This window comes from Venturia canescens, chromosome 3 (assembly GCF_019457755.1).
Source record: "Venturia canescens isolate UGA chromosome 3, ASM1945775v1, whole genome shotgun sequence".
In the NCBI taxonomy this organism is placed as follows: Eukaryota; Metazoa; Arthropoda; class Insecta; order Hymenoptera; family Ichneumonidae; genus Venturia; species Venturia canescens.
In genome coordinates this window covers 8,595,022-8,604,121 of record NC_057423.1, presented here as the reverse complement: position 1 = coordinate 8,604,121, position 9,100 = coordinate 8,595,022, and the positions used below count along the sequence as shown (strand labels likewise).

At 43.5% G+C, this 9,100-nt stretch overlaps 1 long non-coding RNA gene across 1 annotated transcript; it reads left to right on the top strand.

The window, feature by feature from the left end:
* Positions 1–5,197: 5,197 nt before the first annotated feature.
* On the top strand, positions 5,198–8,521 carry LOC122408334 (uncharacterized). Its single transcript, XR_006260457.1, has 4 exons — positions 5,198–5,431; positions 6,146–6,470; positions 7,882–8,004; positions 8,083–8,521. It is a non-coding gene; the product is annotated as an uncharacterized lncRNA (long non-coding RNA).
* The last annotated feature ends 579 nt before the right edge of the window (positions 8,522–9,100 follow it).

Here is a 9,100-nt window from a genome sequence, read left to right as displayed (position 1 = left end):
GAGAGAAAGAAAAAAAGAGGAGTGAAAAGAGAGAATCACGAAGTTTCTGCATTAACGACGGACGACAACGAACTAGACTTACTGTGTAACTACACGAAAAGTGGAAAGAGGTGTACGAGAATACGACGACCAAGTACGCTCGCTAAACTCGCAATTCGCTAGTGAAAACTTTTTCTCCAGCTGCTCGTATACACACAAACGTATCTCGAACGCTGCGAGACAAAAGGTCGTAACTCCCTCGATACAGAGCTCAGAGTTGCGTGAGTCAGAGCCTTTTTCAGCATAGGTTTGAAGGAAAAAATAAAAAAATCTTTTTCTCTTTTCCCTCTCATTCGTTTCTCTGCCGATCGACGATAAAGGTCGACTGGCCTCTTCATTATGCAACACCGCACACCAACCGTACAATTTCTCATATATACGCGGACGTACCGGTAACTTCTCTCCTCGACTCTACACACGGGGTATATATTATATTTATAAATATATAGACGATAGGTAATAATACGAATTATTTCACAAGCTCAACCGTTTTACTTCTGTCATCGATAATTCTTCGGGAGAGACACCTTGACAATGTGATAAGTGGAAACGAGCATTGCCATTCAGACATTCTACTGCTGGCCTGGCGTCGAGCAAGCTTTGCGAAGTCGTCATAATTTCCCAGCTCAAAAGTTATTTATTAAGGTATTAGTTTCGCATGAGCGTATTTTTTGGTGGCGCAAATTGGGACACTCGAGATTTGGACTGATTGCTAACCTCTGAGAAATCGCGCTGGTATTAAGCATTCAATTTTCAAGTTTTAATTCTTTATTAAATGTTCGATAACCTGATTTGAAATTTCGCCAATCTATTCGCACGCACTTTTACTTTACAGTAATTTAAATTCAATTGTTTGTAGAATATTCGGGTTCGTGAAAGGAATACCTTAAGTTTTACGAGAAGTGAATCTCTGCACTGATCCAAACTCGACTTTCGGTCTTGAATTTCCATGTGGAACACAGGCCAAACGAGAAAAAAGCTTCGTCGATAACAACCATTCTTCGGTGTTTTTTTTTATCATCCCGAGTACAAGGATAACAATCGACAAAACGAAAAACGAGGCAGAAAAAACAACACGCTCTGTTTCGAAAACAATTATTTGCGGTCGATCGGTCCCCCGAGATTTTTCGTTCTGGTGCATTCGCTCGGTTTATGTACACTACCGAATGTGTCGGATATTCTGTGTCAAGGGACACCGTTTTTGGCGAGGGGTCAGCGATTTTGACGCTTTACTAGAATTTATAGACTTTTTGCAGTGTACAGAGCCCCCTATTGTCAGGGGGTGGCTTTTTTAATTGGCACCGTATACTGGGACGCCTCGAATACGTAGAAATTCGTTACTTCTTTTCTCCGGTTACACAGGAGGATTTAACCGACTGAAAAAGTGATCGTTGAAACAAAAAATATTCGAAAAATCAATTTTTTATTAAGAAACTTGACAAATTTTTATAAACTAACGTCCAGTAGCGCGTTATGGAGAAAAACTTTAACAAATGCCAGACGATTCGATACCTCTCCGAATAAACTACAACCCCCCCCCCCCCACCCCCCACCGCCCCAAACATTCTAATTTCTTTCTCGTTACAATCGTTATTTTCATAACAATTGTAACAACCCAACACGTATTGCGTTTATCCAAAGGATTATCGGTGGTGTTGAATGTTGTAGGCCGAGGGGATGAAACGAGCGATCCCCTGGAAGAGCCACGGTATAGCTTGGATTATTAATTCTTTACACGCGTCTAACCACCTACGTGTGCTGTTTCTCGGCTATTTCGTTATGCATGCTGGCTGTGTGTTCTCTGCAGTGGGAAGGTTCTCTTGGTCTACGTAAAAATAGAGTAGCCGTACAATGACACACAACGTATGGCTCCTCTTTGTACGTGTATACGTACAGGGACTTTGCGCAAAGTCCAGCAGCGCGTTCTGCTCCCGCCGCCGACGCTTCTCGCTTTCTCTCTATCTTTCTCTGTGCTCATCGCGTACCACTTTACAGTCCATTAATTTGTAATGTTACCATTATCTATTATGGCCTATCAGGGCAAGAGCTCGTCGTCGTACGTACAACACCAGGTAAGCAAGTTATCGCTGTTGGTACTACTCAACGACAACCACATGCACCGACCGTAAGTTTAACAAAACAGGGTATACACACCGACGTGTGCGGCTAAGGTCGCCGAGGAGGATCCTCCCGTTCTCCACACGTTATACGCGCGGTATGCTGATCCGCTCGGAACCCCCCTCTGACTCAACTCTTTCCCTCGTTTATATAACCCACCGCAATTTTAAAGCGACCGCTCCTCCTCCTCATCGGCGGCCTCCTCTTGCTCCTTTCTCGTCCCTCAATTTCGGCCTCGACGATGTGTAAACTGCCGGCAAAACGCCCCTCTTCGCTCACCCCTGCCGAATACCCCGCGGAGTACACAGCCTTCCGTGACGACGAGAAAAAAAGCGTATTAAGGACCGCGACGATACGAGGACTCATTTCACAACGTGCTTGCGCCATTTTTGGCGGCTTTTTTGGCGAATTTCGCCGATGCCATGGTCTCCTACAATTGGCATGGTGCACCACTCAATCCTTTGTCAAATGAATCTCCTCGACGAAGCACACTCAGAGGGATGCTTTTGGGAATTACTCCAGGCCGAGTGCTTTGTCATTTTTGTTTCTCAGGAAGTTCCCATACGTTGAAGTCTTCTCGTAGGTTTGCCTTCAAAACATAATCCATGGGAAAATGGAAGTTGATCGCACCAGTCGACTCAACGTCTTGACCATCGCAGGCCATATAAATTAATTGGTTTCCCTGACTAAGAAGCCAAAGTTGCTAACAACTTTTTCAACGATAGTTGAAAATCGCGCTGCGATTCGTTGCATTTTTTTCAAAAAATTAAAAAAAACGTCTTCGTCTTCGTTATTATGAAAAGAAAAAGAAAATGTCGAGTCTCTGAGTTTCTCGTACGCGTGAGCATGAAAAACGTTACATCGAGTAATCAGCACTGACTGGAGAGCCAGTGGCAAGAGGACGCACGTATTTACTAGTGGCAAAATGAAGCTCACACAGGGTTGACCTTTGTCTCAGGTACAGGAGAGAACGGGCTTCACTATAGCACGTGCCCAACCTGCTTTTATATCTAAATGGTTAATGCACACACACACATGCATCTATGTACGTATAATTCCTTGCTATTTGCCTGTGGAGCACTCAACGAGCTTCACGACTTGGATGCGCGCTGTAAATGTCGTGCGATACACCAACATGCACTCACCGGTACTGTCAATTTGCGAACAAAGTATGAGCCGGACGATACAAAGTTTCGTGCAATATGCACTTTCCCCAACAAACTTATTAGCTAACGCGAACAGTTTACGTTTATACCCGGTACTAACAGGTGGGATAATGAGTGAAATGAAAAATTCTCAGCCTCTCGTACGAGTTAAACTCCAAACAAAAATAAACCACTTTTCATTATTAGTCGCAACGACCTCGTCGACGTTTTCTCGAGTCTTTTGTGAGATAACTCAAATTCGAGTGCACATTTATTGTGTGCGAAGTTACAAAGGCCGTTACGGCAAGAGTATGGATCAGTATAGTAACCTCACTTGGAATTTTCGAAATCGAAATTCTTTGAGAGCGTTTGACCGATTAAAAAAAGGCTCCGTCAGCCTGGGCAGGGCGATGGCAAAAATGGGCTGACAGAGCCTTATTTTAATCGAAGAATTTCGATTTCGAAATTAGCAGCTATTCACGCTCTTAAGGATGAAATCAGACAAAATCTTGGACCTCAGGAACGATGATGTTGACGATTGATTATTTAAAATTTCTAACGAAATATGAGGAAGAGGGATTCGTAACTTTTCCAAAACTTTTCATTTTTAATTCAACCATTTTCACCCTTTGCCGTGAACGATTTACTAGGCATTTTCCCTCGACATGCTCACTTTCGTGGAGCCTTTCCCTCCTTTTTTTTCTCTCCCTTTATATTCGTTCGCGATCCATACGTACACATGCACATTCATATAGATATAGGTTGAAATTTACAAATGGACGTGTATATATACATATACACGTATGGGAGAACAGGACGAGGTCGTTGTACAGCGCACACGCCTCTCGCGCGTCGAGTAAACTCTCTCGTGAGCACCAAGACACGCGGGGGTAATGCTGGGCTCGGCTGATCGGTGGAAATACGTAGGGGAAATCGCATGTTCAGCCCGATAAACGAAATAAAAAGTTGCTCGGTAGTGGCTATATCGAAGGGGGTGGAGAGGAAGCGGAGGAAGAAGGGAATCATCCCTCGCCCCTCTTCACCTTTACGCTTTCTCGTGGATGTAACACAGCTTGGCGAAGGAATATATCGTAGATGAGGGTTGGAGGATGGGGTTGAAAACGCTAAGCCCGCGATGGGGTGGTTGCGAAAGCGCATGCAGCTACCTATAGATATATTTACACGTATGAATTCGTGTGTATGTAATGCCTACGCCGTTGCGGCGAGGTCGACGTGTGTCTGTACATATAGCGTGAGCTGCATCCACACACGCCATATACCAAAGTATAGTAAGCATATGGGCAATTCAGGAACAATTGCTGAAACCGCCCAATTTTTTTTACTACCTTCAGAGTCCCGTGGCACGAGGCAGCGAAGAATTCTACTATAATGCTCTGCTTTATTATATTTGTGGAGTTCGTGAGAGGCAGGAAAATTGAAATGGAACGTTCCTTGAAGCCAGATCATGTTTGTGGAGGATGACTTCAAACGAAACGTTGCATTTGCAACATTTTAAAAAGAAAGCTTGTCTTGAGCACACGGAAAAATAGCAACGTGTCAAAATCGAAAAGCGCGTCTCATATTTATCGAATTTATTTTGTTTTCTTATTGTCAAATCAAAAAGGTACGTCGAAAATAGTTGTATGGATTTAGTTATAAAAATTGGATGGTTGGGCTAGAACGACCCTTGGGTACGTAATGTACCAATCTTTTCCACCTTCGACGTAATACGTGTACACCTGAATAGTGCCGGTGGGTGAGCTGGTTCCTCTCTCTTCCTCTCTCCCCCTGTTTTTCTCTCTCTCTCTCTGTCTCTGTCTTTCTTCCTATACCTGGTGCACGACTAGAGGCTGCCAACTAACTTCTACTTCTTTTTGTCGAACCAGCAGCAGTAGGGCTATACCAAAAGTACATACCGGCAACCCGAGGCACAGAGACTTCACGCGCACAAGGGTCGTCGTTGCGGAAGCAAGAGTGAGAGAGAGGGAGAAGGAAAAAGGAAGCTCAAAAGCACGAGAAAGAGAGAACCCGTGCGATCGATACGCCCGAACTTATTTTGGATTATTTTCAACTCTTCACGCCGGGGGAGGGAACAGGAGAATGCTGCTCGGAGGTTGAGGGAGGAAAAGGTTTCAGCTCACTCTGGCCACGAACCCGGCCACCCCGTTTTTCTCATCGAAGCTTTACCTATGCCTGTACATGTATCGTTATGTTTTTACACGTACAGATATACGTACCGATTTTTCCAACACACCGAACAAATATATCGAAAATCCTCCATTCTTTTCTCTCATTTCTCTCATCATTAATTTTTTTCTTATCTCACACCATTTTTTCTATACAATCCTCATTTGTTGAAATAAGTCTGTATATATTCTTGATACGTCAAGCAATTATTCACATTATAATAAAACAATTTTCGTCATGTCTAGTCGTACGGAGTGTTCCAATAAAAAATTAGTGACGATATCCAAAAAAGAGATTTCAATATTTCATTGAAAAATTTGCGGCGACGAAATAATTCGATTGCAATTTGAAATCTTCAGTTGAAACCTTCAGAAAAACTTGTTCACGGAGCTTCGGTTCGGTCTCCCTCCGATTCGCTTTTCTGTTGTTTTATTCATGTTTTTCGTCTTGGAAAATAATCACGTTCGAGTTTTATTATTGACACGAGATATCTTAGCTAATTGAGAACCAGTTGGACATTCTTACGGTCTTAATAGACACGGTTGAGAAACGAGGGAAGTGATTTTTGTTTCTCGCATGCGAAAATCATTTGGATTGCTGAGGTATTGCGTCGCGTATCCCAATGTTCATTTTACTTTTCATTTTTTTCTTATTAGCTTCTTGCCAGGCGTTATCAAGGCCCACCAAGTGAGACGTATCAACCCACGCAATTAAGAGACACTCCGAGGGTTAGCATCTCCAGATGGATATTTATGGAGGCGATATATACGTGTATAGATGCGAGAGACATAACGAAGTGAATAAATCGTGAGATCGCGAGTGTTCCCAATGGATCGATTATAAATAAGACAGTAATCAGGCAATCAGCGGATCGTCGGAGCGAGGATATGACTTCCGATCCTGGATATAACTCACCCGGGGGATCGGACACATTGCTGAAAAAATGGGTGCTTAACTAACTCAAATCAATTACGGAAAAAGGTATTCAGGAGGGCAGGGAGGATAAAAAATAAAATTGATAAACGGTCCAGACTGGTCCTCAAATTTTAATGAATTCATTAAAGAGATAAATTCTCACGGGCAAATAAAATTTTTCGTAGCAGATTACCGTAATGAAATCTTGGCACGGGAACTGCGCTCGGAATGTGAAAATATTTCGAGAGTTAATTATTTTAAAATAGGCTTTCACGAATACTCGGTTGGACGTCACCCACCAGGCAAAAGTGTTCTCTCCTGGCTCTCGCGCAATTAAACTTTTTTCCACAGCGAAAACGATCGACACGTATTTCGTAATTCAAGATTCGTTAGTTACACATTCGCCGAGTGATATTCGTATTGTGCGAGCGAGGATTGCTATGCGCATTGGATTAATTATTGCGTCGGCGCTGTGTTTTATAACGTGGATCGAGGCCGAAGATGTGGCGCGACGGTTTAACTACTTCGTTGCGTATAAAATGTACACGCTCGCACATGCACACAGGCTCACCCGTATGGGCACAATCCAATGTACACAAACGTCTATACACGTGATTTTACTGGTGGGTGCCGAGGTGTATTAGCCGAATGTACAGGTGCATATTTCCGTATACGAAACGAGTGTAAACGTGTGTGTATTACGTACGAGGATCTCTCAAACGCCTGCACTCGGTTGCTAGGTCCGAGGAATTACGCTCTTCCTGTAACTCCGGAGAACGCGATGCACTGCCGTCTCTCTTCCTCCGCTTCTTCTTCTTCTTCTTCCTCTCCTTTATCTTCTCTTTATTCTTGTCTTCTTTTTTCAATCTTTCTCTCTTTCTCGCTTTTTCGCTGCACCTCACCGCCCCCGCGCTCGCTATCTTAGCAATCTCGTAATTTCTCAGGGAAGTTAATTGCTCACGCACCGCGAAGTGAGCGGTGAATGAAGGAGAGGACGCTAATTCGATCCGTCGGGCCGGAATGAAGTCGCTCCGGAACGCCCGGTGGCTATAAAACGTACGAGAACGAGAGAGATGCCTGTATATATTTAGATATAGCTATAGTATATGTGTGCCTGTGTACAGAGAGAAAGAGAGGGAGAGAGCGAGTCAACGGCAAAACCCGACGGCACGTTCTCGGTCTCCGCAGAAAATCTTCGTGTGTATGCACGACGAGAGCGCCTATATTATTATTCTCTACATTCGGACCTTCGTAATTTTCGTAAATTAGTCCGAGAGAATGGACGATAAGACAAAAAACTATAATGATAAAAAAAATACTGGATCAGAGTTCACGTTCAAGATGAAAATATTTGGAGCGAGAAATGACGGTTGTCTTGCTTCTTTCTTAGGAATAACGATTCTATAAACTCCACATTTTTTCTACCGATCGAGCTTCCAAAGACACTTTTTTCACTCTCAAAACTCTCTCTTTCCAGTTACATTTTCTGGTTGAAGAATCACCTCGGATTCTTATCGAGGGCTGAGAGTTACCGAATAAGATCGCGATCGTTTTGTTTTCCTTCTAATTGATGGCGAAACTCCATATTCATGTATTGCTGGTGAGTAATTACAAATGAAAGTCTGTGTAACTCGCTCGCGTACCAAAATCTCTGGCAATTGAGAACTAACTGTTGCAGGCTGCAAGCTTATTGTCCCGGTCTTACTTGTTCCGCTGATAGAGCGAGCTTCAAATTTCTCTATCAAATGCCCTGGAACATGGTCCCGGATCTTTTGTTTGGAAGCAGAGGAAGAGCCAGGGTAATGGAATCCGTACGCGTCGCGCCGAGAAATCTTGGGAACTCGGTATTGTTGAAAAGTGTTAGCGAACAAGAGTAGAAAGAGAGCAAGAGAAAATAGGATGAGCACGGTGCGTTTACAACTTTTTGCTGAATCGAACGAGAGAGTCTCGAAGAATTGTTCGGGATCGGTGTGCCTTGAATGCGTTTCGTAAAGAACGCCCTAAGAACGGAGAAGAAACGCGAGAGAAGGAGGGAAGATGAGAAAGAAGGGAACGAGAGAAGGTGAGAGGCTGCGAACGGTGTTACGCTTCGTTACGAGCCTCTCAGCGCTGTTATATTATTTATGTACAATAAGCTTTGCACTAAATATACAGGTATACGTTCGAACCTCAATAAGTACATACCTCGAATCGTCGACACGTCATTTCGAGGATTTAAAGATCGGTACAAAAAATCGAGGAGTCGAGATATTTCGCGTTTCCAGAAAATCCTACGCGTCCTCGTTGTTTCACCAGGTTGTTTTTCTGTATAATTTTCACTCTTGTCCTTCTGTTCGGTGTCAAGAGAGCACGCATAGCAACGTCCTTCTCTGTGGTCCAGAGCAGCCGCGCTTCGAAAGCCGTCAGGACCTTCGACAAAAGGTTTTAAACGATCGTTCCACCGGCGCGTTTCCATGGAATCGACAAAAAGCGTCGTAAGATCGTTACGGAAGTATGACCATGGCTGTAGGTACACGTATACACTCTTCGTATTATTACCTCGGAAACTGAAAAGGGCACTTTTGCTTCTTCGATATACCGACAATGGAAGTTTCACCCTTGCAAAAAAATCCTTACGACATATTTCGTGAATTCTTTTACCTCGTCATGCACTCACTATTCTTCAGGCTTATTCTCTCAATTTTTACTCCTGCTCC